Source organism: Patagioenas fasciata, chromosome 1, assembly GCF_037038585.1.
Source record: "Patagioenas fasciata isolate bPatFas1 chromosome 1, bPatFas1.hap1, whole genome shotgun sequence".
Classification (NCBI taxonomy): Eukaryota; Metazoa; Chordata; class Aves; order Columbiformes; family Columbidae; genus Patagioenas; species Patagioenas fasciata.
In genome coordinates, this window is record NC_092520.1 from 206,409,558 (window position 1) to 206,424,886 (window position 15,329).

Consider the following 15,329-nt stretch of genomic DNA (forward strand, 5'->3'; position numbering starts at 1 on the left):
ATCTCTGAACACAGGATATCTAGTTCTGTTTATCCTTAGCACGAACATATCTTTGTGAATGCCTAAAAGTCACTTTTTTTCTAATGAAAATATGTACTTGTGGTTAACAGAAGACAAACATCCAAGCAATGCTTCTATAGATAGAAATGTTCTTTCTGGCTCTAAAAGATGTCTTTGTCCAAAACACACCCTATTTATTATTTATTCTTGCATATTTTTGTTTCCTACCCAGTTAAGGGCAAACCTTAACTCTAGGTGATCACTTTGCAAGCAAAATAGTGTTAAATGAAACCACATGCCTTAATGGTCTACAGCATACTTTACATGGGCTCATGTTCACTGTCCTCAATAAATAGCTATTTTGATTATATTAAAATATTTTCTCCCTCAAACTGTAAACATTAGATTGGTTATAGCTTCATCAGTGAGAACAGATTGTTGTTAGTAGCTTAAGATAATATACTACCGGCCAAGTTGGTATAAAATTTGTCTGGAAGATGGGAGTTATCAGCACTGTCAGGTCCAAAACAGTAACTTGGTATATAGTGTGTTTGTTTACACACTCCCTCTGTTCTGTGTTAGTGTTCTGTTTAAACCCTTTCATGTTGTCTGTGTGCAACAGATTTGAAGATCACCCCATCATTTTTAATGCAGACATCCATATATTCATGGAAGTTGTGGCTTTTGGGAACGCCAGAGGGAAACTTCAAAAGTTTAAGTCTGGGTTTCTCTGTACAAGAAACCTAAAGTACCCAAAAAGATTTTAGTGAGACATCTAAATCCCAGTGAATGGAAACCAAATCCTAAAAGCTTAGCAAAATCCTTGCAAGCACACATCATCATATTTTTAGTATCTCTATGATCCACAGTGAGCTACATTTCAAATTAGAAATTTTTTTTGTGGAGAGTCGTTGGGAAAACACAAGTACTGTTTTTTTGTCTTTTTTTTACTCCACAATTCAATGACACCTTTTTACAGGAGCACAACCCACTGTTGTCCATGTGGCCAGGTGTAGATTTTTAGCAGCTGAACCTATTTCTGTGGGAGCTGTAGCCCCCTTGCCCCATTACAGTAATTCTGGCTCCTATGATGAAGTGAGTCCTTTTTGCATCCCACTGCCATTTACATTGTAACTGTATCCAGGTTTGACTGTACTTTAGCATCTCTATGGCCTTTAGACTACTAACTTTCTAGCCAAAGGAGGGATCAGTTGTCACTGATACATGTTATACACTTAATAAAGTGATGAGTATTGCACTGACTAGTTCTGTCCACTCATGCATGTATCCCAGGTTTTGCTAATCATACACATATGAATTCAAATTTGCAAATAAACTTATTTCCTAAAACCTAACTTTCTAATCATATAGGCTAATCATGCAGTCAAAAGAGACTGATGCCAATCTCCCTCTACGAGAATGCATCTCATAATTAATATATATATATATATAGGTAGACAAGGATCAGAACTCCTTAGTGCTTTCTGTATCTCTCCTTTGACTGCAGAGGGAGCCTACATGTCTACTTCTAAATGTCTAATGTTAAGTGAGTGAAACCCACCCTGAAGTAGTACAGCTGAAGCCAACATAATTACATACAAAATGTTTTCAGAATCAAGTCCAGAGGTTATTGAGGACTGCTATGAAAGGTGCTATTCATCTCAGTATTATAATCTGGAAACAGAGTGACCACATGTTGGTGTTCTTTGTTGAACAGAATTACCTTCAAAGTCTGACAGAAACACATTTTATTCAAACTAAACAAACAGATTTTTAATTAATTTTATTTATTTCTCCTTTCAGAATAAATCATTTTTTTCTTCAGTTTCATACTCTATTTAATACAGCAACATTTCTAGATGTGGCTATGCCTGGCTGCCATTCAGTCTTCAGGGCTATGATCTAAAAAAATAAAACAAAACAAAACCAAAAAAAAAAGAAAAACAAACTAATAAGTTTAGTATCATTGAAACCATGTGCATTTATATAAAATGCTTATATGTTCAGTGGTTCTATCAACTGAGAACACTGTAGCTTGAACTCAAATGTGAAGGATCCCAGTGCATTCAAGAGTCAGCATGTGATACTGTGGTTTTGGGTAGATCTTCCGTCTTAGTAAACTGCAGATATGAAGTGAAATGCAGCATATACATGGGTTGGGTTAGCTAGCTTTTAACATTTTCAAACTTTTTCCTTTCAGTAAATGAGGACTTTTGTCATTTATTGCAATGAGAGCAGAACCTGAGTCCATAGAAAAGAAGCTGCAGTGAGTGAATGCTTCTGAAAACACACAGACGAAGTGTATTTATATGTGGAAAGCTGCTGTATCTACCAAGTTAATGCATAGCTCCAGGTGTTTTCAGTTCACAAATGTAAGTAAGAGTAATAGAAAAGGAAAACAGTGCTTTAGATTAAAAAAGAAGATTCCAGTTTTTACAAATAATGTACTTTTCAGCAGTTTTGTTCAGCATAGAAAAAAAATATCAATTTAATTTTTCCACAGTTAAATATTGATTAGACTTGTAGCACAAAAAATGATACCAATAGACATGCTTCCATAATTTATTATTATTTATTAATTGTTGCAGTCTAAGCTACTTAACAGCTGCACATTAGTGTCAACCAGATGAGAAGACTTAGTTTATATAAAGACTTTGAGGCCAAAACTACAATTTGATCACTTATCTCTGACCTGACTCAGGAATTTCAGTGGATGATCTCTGAGCTCAGCCTTCAACCTCAGGCTGAGCTAGAACAGATACATGAGAAAAAATGCCAGTCCTGAGCTAAGTAACTAGAAGGAAGAGAAATCTCTGAAGAAACTGTTCCAATGGCCAATAACTATGATCATTATAAAGATGACTGATTTTTAAAGTAGTGTTAGAGCAAGCCCCATTGTAGCAGTGTGTTTCATCATCCTGATTTTTGGAAAGCAAAGGTACAACAGCAAATTAGTTTGGCATGTTAAGGTCTCTGAATACACGAGACCCTGTAGACCATTTACTAGACATTAATGTATTGTCGGCAAAACGAAGAAACAGAGCAGATCCAGATGTATGTTAAGGAGCTCCGGGATGTGTCTCAGCATTACTAAAAATACCTGATAACTTCTGACTTTACCTGAGAGTATTTACATCTATCTTATGTTTGGATGACAAAAGGTATCAAAGAGTCACACTGTGCTGTTTGGGAAGCTTTTTGTTGTGAAAAACAGAAAAAAGTACAATCAAAAAACCTATGCTTCAATGGAAAATAAAAAAAACCCACAAAAACAATGAGGGAAACAAATGAAGTGATAGTTCATAATAGAAGCATCTGTAAGGACATAAAGAGCTCAAACTTATATCCAAGCTGTAACTTATGTGACTGAGGGACAGAGACTGATTCAGCTTTTTACATTCTTCCAGAATGTATATTGCAACAGCAAGGATTACTGCCAGAATAGTGCTGTATTAGAGCAAACCTTTTCTAAGGGAGACCAAAAAATAAAACAAAGGAGGTATATTCTCATTAAATAAGACATTTAAAAAATAAATACTGGTGAAAGTACACTTTTCTCTCCTCACTTCCTGTTATTCAGTTTGTGACCTCTTTTCTTCTGTTCCTCTCTTTGGGATATTCCTTGGTCATGCAGAAAGTTCAACCATGCAAGTGTGAGCCAAAAGTAAGGCATTAATTATGATCCAGTCACCTGAGACTACCAATTAGTCCAAGAAGGGAAATAGGCACCTCCAAAGAATACATGATCCTGTTCTAGAGAGGTCAGATGACTTCTCTGTCAGAGCCCCACAAAGGCAACCTATGGTGACTAGTTCATTGTCAGAACTTTAATCTTCAGATATGTAAAATCAGGTGAGATGACTCACACCCATAATTAGTCCGCAGGTGATATTTTTATGAATACTGCCATTCTTATCATTTTTGATGGTCGGTTGCTAGTTCCTGATTAAAATCAGGTGTAGCCTAGTAAAGAAGGAATTTTCCTATGCATTTATATAACATTTCTTTCTGAAATCTCTAGTTATGGTATCAATATTTATGTTTTACATACATATAAGTGAAAGCAGATTGAATTGGCAATTGCTTTGAAGAACAGAGAGGAAATTTTCACCTGCATATTTTACTGACATGGGAAAGTATAAAAGCAGTGTGTGTCTTTGCTGATTAAAGTTAGGTTCAATTCCTTCATTCAGATAAAATGGGGAATATACATTTTGTATTTAATTTGTACACTGATACAACTCTAGAGATCACTGAGGAATGGCATTCATGTAATTGTACTGTAAAGTGCTAACTCAAGTGTATTTTCTTTTGCATACTCATTTAATATTTCTATTATGAAGGTGATCAGTCTGAGTTATCAAAATTTTTCTTCTGGCTTTAATCTATGAATGAAATCCAGACTTTTGCCATCAATGGTAAAAGGCTTCCCCTAAACTCAAAAGCCACAAGTCAAGAGCATGACTTTGAATACTGTCAGTATTAAATAACAATAAGGATCATAAAATCATAGAATCATAGAATGGTTTGGGTTGGAAGGGACCTTAAAGATCATCTAATTCCAAACCCTCTGCCATGGGCAGGGACACTTTCCACCGAATCAGGTTGCTCAAAGCCCCATCCAGCCTGGTCTTGAACACTTCCAGCGGTGGGGCATCCACAAATTCTCTTGGCAGCCTGTTACAATGTCTTGCCACCCTCATAGTGAAGAATTTCTTCCTTATATCTAATTAAGTCTACCCTCTTTCAGTTTAAAGCCATTACCTCTTGTCCTGTCATTACATACTGTTGTAAGAAGTCCTTCTCCAGCTTTCTTGGATGTGCCCTTTAGGTACTGGCAGGTTACTATAAGGTCTTCCTGGAGCCTTCTCCAGGCTGAACAACCCCAGCTCTCTCAGCCTGTCTTCATAGAAGAGGTGCTTCAGCCCTCTGGTCATTTTCATGGCCCTCCCCTGGACTCAATTCAACAGTTCCATGTTCTTTTTATGTCAGGGGCTCCAGAGCTTGGATGCAGTAATACAGGTAGCGTCTCACGATAGCAGAGGTGCAGTATCACCTTCCTCAACCTGCTGGTCACTTGTTCAATGTAAAATTTTAATAAACCACAGGCTCAAACATTTATCATTAATGAACAAATCCAGTGCAGTGACACACTTCAAAAGTCTTATGAAATTTGACGGCAAAAAGAAGGATCATTCTGCCTCAGGAGCATCCACAAGCCTTTAGCTTCTGGAGCTGGACTAAATGTTCAGGTTGGTCTCAATGTTATTTGCTTTTATTTTCTATAGGATGAATTTTAATGCCATTTTCTTGGCCTGCAGAGCCTGTTTGGAATTTCAGACCTTTGATATTTTTATTCATCCCTTACACATAACATCATTCAGCTGCCTGGTTTTATAAGATGTTGGCTGCCTGAAAGCACAAAAGCTGTTTCTTTTGGCAACATTGTTCAGGAGCTAGGTTTCAAAGGAAGACCACAGCTAAGGAATACACACTTTGTGTACATGTAATGTAGTATTTTACTTTTCTAAAAATCCAGCAAATTTATATTGCAGGTGCAAGTTGTCAAAACTTGTGGTTCTTTCAAGTCAGCCCAGAGGCATAACTGTATCCATATTTTTTATGGAACACCAGTTGCATGTTCTAATTGTAAATTACATAGCCTCTGTTTGTTTGGTGGCCTTTTCTTTGTGTTTATTGAATCTCAAATTAAACTATTAAGGAAAACAGACTTGGCAAGGATCTAGGTGGTTTTTGGAGTGATCTGAGCAACTTACTTCCAGGTTTTGTGGTGGTTGTGGCAGAAGCAGGTTCTGTGCACATGGCTTTATGGAATATCTTTGGATGCCTATACTGACATACGTTATATCTTTTCCAAAACAGTTAGCCTTGAGTTCACTGAAAAAATCTAAACCTGGTTTTGTGATACCACAGCACTGAAAAGGCAAAATACAAACCATGCATCAAACTAGTATTTTTGTTATGGACAATGCCTATTACTTCCATTCCTTTCATATGTGGCCATAAAATCAAGCCTTGTGCACTCACGCATGTCAGGCCTATTTCTGGGATAGAAGAATGAGAGGTTTTGCAAACCCTACACAGAAAAAGAATTAGCAGAGGTCATAATCATTTCTCAATGCAAAAACAGACACACATACAAACAACCAAGGAAGATCCCACTTGGAACAGAATTTTACATTTTACTCTCATCTAGAGGCAGTCAAGGGAGTCAGATTTTCATCCTAATCCAGGAGAAACATCAGAAAAACAGAACAATTACAGAGATTCAATCTTTAGCACTCTGTGTTTTTTTCAGTCTAGGACATGTTGGTTTTTTTTTAATTTCATTTCTTAATGATGCATCTACCTCACACCAGGGGCTACCATGGGTAAAACGACAAATAGTACTAAAAATGAGGAAGAAAGATCTGTGGAATAGCACACTGTTGTGAAAAGGATGCACTAATGCCTAAGCCAAACATAGAAGGACTAACTGAAAGGCACAGTTGTGGGAAGAAGCATATGTACCCCACAGCTGGACAGAGATGAAGGTGGGAATTTCTGCCTTGCAATCACTTCACTATGAGCCTCCCTCAAGGCTTCTTCAGAAATTTGCATTCTATCAAGACCTCTACATAGCACCCTTTCACCATAGATAATGCTGCAGCAGAGGGATAAGAGGCTTGAGATCTTTTTTAAGCAGGGAGCACCATAGACACAGAATGCCATTGCTATTCCTGTACAGTTCTAAGGGGAACATGGGCAGGTTAGAAGTCTGCAAAGTAATTAAGGCAAGATAGAAATCTCCAGGGAAAATACTCAGAATCAGCCAAATTTCACTACTCCCCTGCAAAAGGAGGGGAGTGAAGACTTGTGGTGGGCTGAGTCTGAGGTCCCATGAGTCGCATGATGGATTCTTCAACTGCTAATCTCGAATTGTAGGGAGTGACTCTAAGAGTCCAGAGTAGTCACATCTTCAGGTTAGTGGAAACGGCACATGATTATTCCCTCAGGATCAGCCACTTAATTAAATATAGAAAATCCACTCAGTTACATCTAACCAGACCCACTGACCTCAAATTTTCAGTCTCACAGTATTCCTTTAAAGTGCAGCATCTTGTCCATGAACACTCAAGAAGAAAAATGGGATAGAATTTACAACTGTCATAGTACATATGTTCTCCAAAGAGCAGATAATCTTCTGGCAGACATAAACTCACCAATTTGTGAAGAAAACTGTAGTATAAAAATCCTCACATATTTTTCTTAACTGATAGCCCACAACGTCTCTAACATTTTTCATTTGTGGTCTGATGTATGTTTTGAAAGATGATGTGTGAAAGCAGACTTAAGGTTCAGTTCTATCATTATTCGGTGAGGGCACCATTCAAAAATGGCATGTATTTTTCTAGCAGAGCTTCCCTTCCAGCAGATTGTTTTACATGTGTCCTTTAGAAGAATTCTTGCATCTTCCTCTAAAACTTGAAAAACCTGGCATCTACTGGAGCCAGGATGATCAGAGGTTTGCTACTGCTTTGAACAGTTGTATTCTTTCTATGCTACTGGAACTAGAAAGAGAGATTTTATTTAGGTGCTTTAGATTCTTAGATTTGATTAAAACAAGCATACCTTTTATTAAAAAAAAAAAATAATAAAAATGTTTATTATCTTTTTATCATGTCAAACCTTTCACCTACCATGAACAACAGACTTCTGGAAGGTTTTTTGTTGTATTTTTAGTCTCCCAGGTAGCTCTGCTGATTTCTCTATTTCTGCATTTTGTTATGTCATTTTGCCCCTTCCACGACCCTTAAGCTATGTTATTTTCTGTATCTGGTCTATAGAAGCAAAGTACCTTGAAACAAATATCTAGCATGGCTTAGTGAAGAGTGAATCATGAGCCACTGAAATAAGGAATAACTATAAAATTTGTTGGTTGCAAAATTTTTTTTTACCAGGGACTCAAGCCTTTGTTCTTACTTTTTTTGTGATGAAGAGGGCAGGTTTTTTTTTAATCTTGGTATGTTACACACTAAATTTCCAGTTCGGTTCAATAGCAGATTCTTGGCTGATGTAATTCCTTACAGCAGCACTGACCTCAGTGGAGCTATGCTGAAATATTGCAATGGACTGAAAGTATGAACTCTGTTGTGTATTGCACAATATCCTACTACTCATGCCAAGTAATACACTGTTTTCTCTGAAAAAAAACCAAAAAAAAAACAAAAAAACAAGTGATGGAATGATTTATTAAAAAAACACATATAAATTACTCATTTTCCATTTCAAATGTGGGTTAGAACTGATGTATATTAAACATGTTATGTTTCCATATTACTAGCCATCATTTAAGAGAGATCAGTTTCATTACAGAATGGTTAATTTGTGTTAGTTGTAGACAGACCCTGCTTGATACATGAAGTGGAAGCCATAAAATACCTTAAAAGTGTCAACTGTGCTGTGAGAGGGGTTTGACTGGTTTTGTTGGTTTGTTTGTTTCAGGACTAATGAAAACACAAACTTCAGAAACATTTTTACCTTGATAAAATTTATCTTCCTTAGTATGATTCTAGCCTTTGGCTTTTCATCCTTATTAATGAATTGGAATTTGAGCCATCATAATTCTACACAGAGCTTCAAACTGCGAGCAGAGAGAATCAACTGTGAAAAATCAGTTGTGTTTACAATTTATTATTGCTCATATAAAATAAAATTTTAAATGTTCATGGCCATGTTTTCTTTTTTGTTTGTTTCATACCAGTTTGATCCTATCATTGCTTTATTTTACTTCTGTTTTTCAGACAAACCCACACTGTCATCTCAGTTTTGCCTTTTGTCATTTTATTTTTCTACACACTTATGTGTGTACAAGACTCAGAACTTCTGCTGTAGACTATTAGAACACAAAAAGATACCACTTATGAGAATAAAAATCTATGTAATACATGAGAGTTTTTGCACATAAATACCTTGCGACACGTAACCATCTGTTCTGAATGATAACAATGTAGACTATACAAAAATTAAAGCCAGAAAAAAATATATTATGTTGGATGTAGCCTGAAGATTCTCATTTTGTTTTGGACATGAGAACAAAAAACTGTCAGAGTCTGATACATGGCACAGCCTAGGAACTAAACACAGTTTAGTTCCACTCATGGGTAGCAGCAGTAGGTTGCTGTCTGTGAGCTCAGCAACCATGAGTGGGAAAGATTTATGCACACACTGTTCACGTTATTGTCATCATAACCAGGTGTTATCAGCTGCCAGTCTGCGATGCCACTGACCTGCTTGACTAAGGGAATTGCACTAAATGCTATTCATAGACACATATTTTTCCAACACACTGTCAGTCTCCATTACTTACAGGGTCAAAGATACTGCATATATTTATCCTGCTGTGCACTACCAAAATGCAAAAATTCAAATAAAGTAGAGACTTGCTGAGAAGCCCTGCAAACTTGCTTCTTTTATTCCAAATAAAATAATGTGTAAAATTATAAAAAACAAATTCAATTATATATGGATGGTTTGTCATTTTTCAGCCAGCAGGAGACCTTCTCTTTATAGAAAAATATGGGATTTAAAAGGTTTCCTGAATATGTCAACATATAAATTTTGAAATATTCTAAATAGCCTTCCCCAGTGCCTCACTAATTTTTAGATTGTCTTACCCTTTAAGTGACCTGATCACAGTCACTTACACGGCCAATTCCCTGACTTGTTCATTAAGATTATTATTGAAAAACTTAAAAATTCATTATGTGTGAGCACAATGAGAACAGGACAAGTTTTTGGCTCTCTGCTAATAAGAGATAAGTTTATTTTTTACCTTGAAAGGGTATAAGAAAGATTATTCTTGAATATCTTGAATTTATGCACATAAAAGTCATCTAAATCCTCCACATGAAAAGAATTCTGTGAAGGTATTTTACTCTGGGGCATAAGCTAGTGAGTATATCAACTAAAATTAAGTAAATCACAGCAAAATGAAGGAATAGCAGACAAAGCAAGCTATTCAAACTTTGGAAAATTGAGCAAATGCAAGTAGGAAGTTTTTTTCATCCAAAATTATACAATATATGGTTCAAATCACTATAAATAATGGAGTAGATGCCTCATGGTATAAACCTCTTAAAAAAGTTTTCTTTACAACCTAAACCTGATAAATTCAGTTTAAGTTTTTAAATTTCAATAAAGAGATGGAAGAGGTGGAAAAACAGTGGTAGAAGACTTGTTTACCATTATAGTGGTAGGTATATACACACCTGTATACAGGTATGGTTATGAGGGTAACTCTGCACTAAGTGTATTAAAGGGCATTGCTGGACCTCAACTTTGAAAGACCCTGAATACTTTTTCCAGGTTTTTTCAATTTCTATTATTACTTTTTATGTGATTACATATGTGTGAGTAAAAAAAAATGTGTGAAATGCCATGCCAAAACTAACATGCAAGATGAAAATCATAGCAGTTTACTAAAGACATTTTTTAGTGCAACAATAAATGAAATGTTCATTTCTGTAGATCAAAGCATCTTCTGTTGGAAACAGCATAACATACTGTATTTAAATGTATTCACTGTTGCTAAAACAACCTTTTGAGATGAAAATGTGCTGACAAGATTTTCATAACCATTTCCAGATATGATGAACAGTTTTCATATGCAAGTCGTCTCCACCATTGTCTTCTGCCAAGGTGGAGAATGAAATGCCCCATGCAATGTTTTGTTAGGTGATTTCTTGGATTACTTTTAATTTTTCTGTATGTTAAAGAGGCAAGTAAGTTTTTTTCATTTTCATAGCAAGCAAGGTTTGTGATGTCCCTTACTTCCCTGGAGCCCATTCTGAATGCTACTCAGTTCTTTTATCACTAGACTTGTACTTGATAACAGCAGAGGTTGAGTTGTCTCTGGATGAGCATATTTGAAAATATGAGAGAAAATTACTCAGAGAAGTTCACTTCTCCAGATCAGGCAGTTTATTAACAGCTGTGGCTCATAAACCAGTGTGTTTCGTCTTCTAAATTTAATTATAAAACCTCCTTGTTCAGCCTCCCTACTAAGCAATAGCCAGTTTGCTTCTGAGCACTTTGCCTTGCTGGCTGGACCACCTGAGTCCTGCAGAAGAGACAGCTTACGTCTCATATGGTGAGAACCCTGGAAGGGACAGGGGGAATAAAGATTCATCCTGGAAGTTACAGGTTTGGGATTGGAACATTCCTGTGGGAAAGCATAAAGGGTTTGGGGTTTTGGAGTTCGAGGAGTGGCAGGAACACCTCTTGCACATGGGATCTGCTGAGGAAGGGGAGAGGTGACTGCTAGTTTTACACCTTCTAATTTCAAGAAGTAATTTCAGAATTTCAGGAAACATTCTATTTTCTGGGGAAAAAAAAGAAAATAAAATTACCATAGAATTTTAAAGAAATTTAGAATAACATTCTCCTTGTTTCCAGTTTGCAGGAAATGTTGAAAAGGCATCTTCCAGTTTGATTTGGACAGATATCAAGTTTTCTTTAAGAAAAGCCTTGAGTACACGTCTCTCCATGATTTAATTAACATTATAGCCAATTTTAACAAAGACACAAACAAGATTGTCAGGATTGTACAAAAAACTACGTTCCATTTGCTGCTCAAATGAATAGTCAACTGTTTCATACAAAATGAGTTTTAATCTCAGGCAGAAGAAAGCAATCTACAATCTAGAATATACTGAGTGTGTGGCGAGGTGCCAACGTCGTATTTATTGTACTGTTTCAGAGTTAGACATGTTGTAAGGAGATCTATTGCATCAGGTCATACAGATGGGCTAGGCAAGAGAGGAGGATGACGAGGATGAAAGCACGAGTTTACCACCTTGCTACTGGACATCCTCAAAACCGAGATTTCCTGACACACAAATTCTAGTGTCCCAGGCTGCTCCCAAACTGATCTTTAGCTCTGCACAATAGAAGAACCTGCAGTGTTTCAAAATAAAGACGTCTTAAAAGTTCACTGCAGATGACAGCTAGCCTGTGCCTCAGTTATCTTTCCCCAGTAAATAAGATTTGGGAGATGTCCAGGGTGTACTTAAATCCCACTTTCATGTGGAGTTAGGACAGGCTAAGATTTACACTAAGATTGGGAACATTTTTCTGCTCTGGAATTTCTCAGTTTAGATGTTACATGGGAAATTATGTGGAATAATCGCAAAGGATAATTGAAGGGAGACTACTGTCCACTGTTCCTTTTTCATTCCCTGCTGAGGAAAAGTTTCTGCCCTGCAGGTCATTTCAGAGCAGAAGCCTAATGCAGCCACTTGGAGTCAGCCTGTAGGAGCTACCTTCTGTCCATTAAAGAGACAATAAGCATCATTATGCTAAAGTTGTGTGACTAACCCTGTAATCTGTTAAATTAGGCACTTAAGGTACCTACAGGGTTAGCTGGAAAAATTGATTACTGTTAGTGGCACCTAAACAATGGCTTGTGGTCCTGTGCTGGTTTTGGCTGGGGTAGAGTTAATTTTCTTCATAATAGCTAGTATGAGGCTTTATTTTGGATTTATGTTTAAAACAGTGTTGATAATACAAAGATGTTTTTGTTACTGTTGAGCAGTGTCTACAAAGGGTCAAAGATTTTTCTGCTGCTCACACCACTCTGCCAGTGAGTGGGCTGGGGGTACACAAGAAACTGGAATGGGACAGAGCTGGGACAGCTGACCCCAACTGACCAAAAGGGTCTTCCACACTATATGACATCATGACCAGCATATAAAGCTGGGGGAAGAAGAAGGAAGAGGACAGCATTTGTAGTTATGGAGTTTTGTCTTCCCAAGTAACTGTCACATATGGTGGAGTCTGGCTTTCCTGGAGATGGCCTGTCTGACGATGGGAATAGTGAAGTAAGTCCTTGTTTTGTTGTAATTGTGTGTGTGAAGTCTGTTTTGCTTATTAAACTGTCTTTACCTCAACCCACAAGTTTTCTCACTTTCACCCTTCCAAGTCGCTCCCCCGTCCCACCAGGTGGGGATGAGTGAATGGCTGCATGGTGCTTAGTTGCTGGCTGGGGTTAAAACATAACAGATCATAGAATCATAGAATAGTTTGGGTTGGAAGGAACTTTCAAATTTAATCTAATCCAAACCCCCTGCAATGAGCTGGGACACATCAACTAGGGCAGGTTTCTAGATCCTTAATGAAACATTTGGATGCTGAAAGTGCCTTCTGAGATCATCTGTCATCTCTTTGTAGCTCTGAGTACTAACTTCAGGAAAACTCTTTTTGTTTTAAGCAGCATAGGGACATTCCTGGCAAACAGCTTTTTAATCTGAGTATGCGTTTCCTTATAAACTTTTAATGATGAAAGAACCTACTCTCAGAATTTTGGTGTAAAGTTTTGAAAATCTAATGTTTCATATATGTGGATAAAAACAAGACTTGATAAAAACAGACAGGAAATGTTTAATATCTGAAATTAAGTCATGTTTATCACATATAAAATTTTCTATACAGTTGGATAAAGTCAATACTGGGACAGTTGTACTCAAGTTTAAGAAGAATGGAATACTGTTTGTACAAGAATGTGCTCTGTTTTTAGCAAGAGATCAGTTTGAAGCTTTACAAATGTGCTTTACTTCAGAAATGTTACATGTGGTTACTTCATGGCTACACACTATCAAAACATTTTCTTTTGTTCTTGCCTTCTAAGTCAAATACACTATTCTAGCATTGAGATTAAAGCACCAGATGAGGTGGTTCATACTGGAGCACTGAACCCATACACTATATAGTTAAGTGGTCAGAGCATGCTATTTTTCCCAGGGATGCAACTCTAAACACACTAGCAAGCTTGGGAGGAATGGCAGGAGGAAAGTTTTCTAAATGGCCAGCTTCCTCCGTTGGCATCAGAGTGGCCATCTGTTCAGGCTCATTCCCAAGGACATCTCTGACCCATCAAACAGCTCACATCCAGCCTAGCTTCGTTTTACTTAATTCACAGATTAGGTTAAACAATCATATTGCTCCAGAAAGTCAGAATTTCAAGTCTATTTCTGATTTTTTCCATGCTTAAATTCATGCTTCATCTGAACAAGAAAGCCTCTTATGATTCAATAAACTGAACATCACATCTAATAAAGAAAAATAAGTCTTCCCAGAATCTCAGAACAACAGTGCTGGCGCAGAACAAAGACCCATCTGTATCAGCATCTGGTCTCTGACAGTGGGTAGTCACAGGAACACAGGCAAGCAGGTGGTATTTTTATGGAAGAACAATCTTGAAGAACCCATATTAAGACCCCAATCACAGTTAAACTGGCTTCCTCAAGTTTGACATGGTGTATTCATGTAAGAAAACCTCCCATGGTCCATTCCTTTCATGAACTGGTCAGTTGTGTTTTTTGAAATGATTGTTCACAACATTTTGTGAGTTCCATTGTTTAATTATATGTTAATAGTCAACTCCCTTTGATTGTTTGAGTATGCATCTTGCAAAAGTATTCGATGCCTCAAACCTCTTGTGTCATAATAGCCTGTCAGCTGTCACTCACTGTTCACCTTTTCCCATATTAGGTGTGATTTTGAAGAACTCAGTGATAATCTTCCCTTCAGTGTTCTGTTTTTCATGACAAATAGGCTTTATTCATTGAGACGGTTACACAGAAATCAATGATCATCAGCTATCCCTCTCTGAACTTTTTCTAATACTACTGTATTTTTTTGAGATTACACTCAATATAGTCTATACCTTTTGAGTGTATAAACACAACTTTTAAGCAACTGCATGAGTGATAATTATGTCTCAGGAAGAAAATTGATTTTTTATGGAAATACCTTCCAGATATAAAGCATTTTTGCAGATAATATCAAGTAGATGGCTCGTCAGAGACTAAGAGTAAGTAAGCAGAGATCATGGAACAGGATCACAAATAAAGTGTGTTTTTTGCAGGGTAGTTAGATTAAGAAATGGCTCTAGAATGTGCACTTTGCAAATAGATTTAAGACAGAGATACTTTTAAACATTAAAAAAAATATATTTTATTTCATAACAAAGAAATATATTAAATTTAGAAATGTTCAACTCTCTGAACCCTTTTTAGATCAATAAAGCCATTCAGTGATGCTTATTTCCCTTAACAAAGTTTGGACCAAATTTGTAATGATGCGCTCTTTCGGTATTGAATTTTAAAAACACTTTTTTATCAGATCAAAACTCAGACAGTGGTTATTGTTCTCAGAATCTGTTTTTAAGTCACATTAGTTTAGTCTAGTAAGTGTATACTGAGTCCATGATTTCTCTGTATTTTATTCACACCTCACTTATGATCCCATTGTGAGACCCCGCCTGCAGT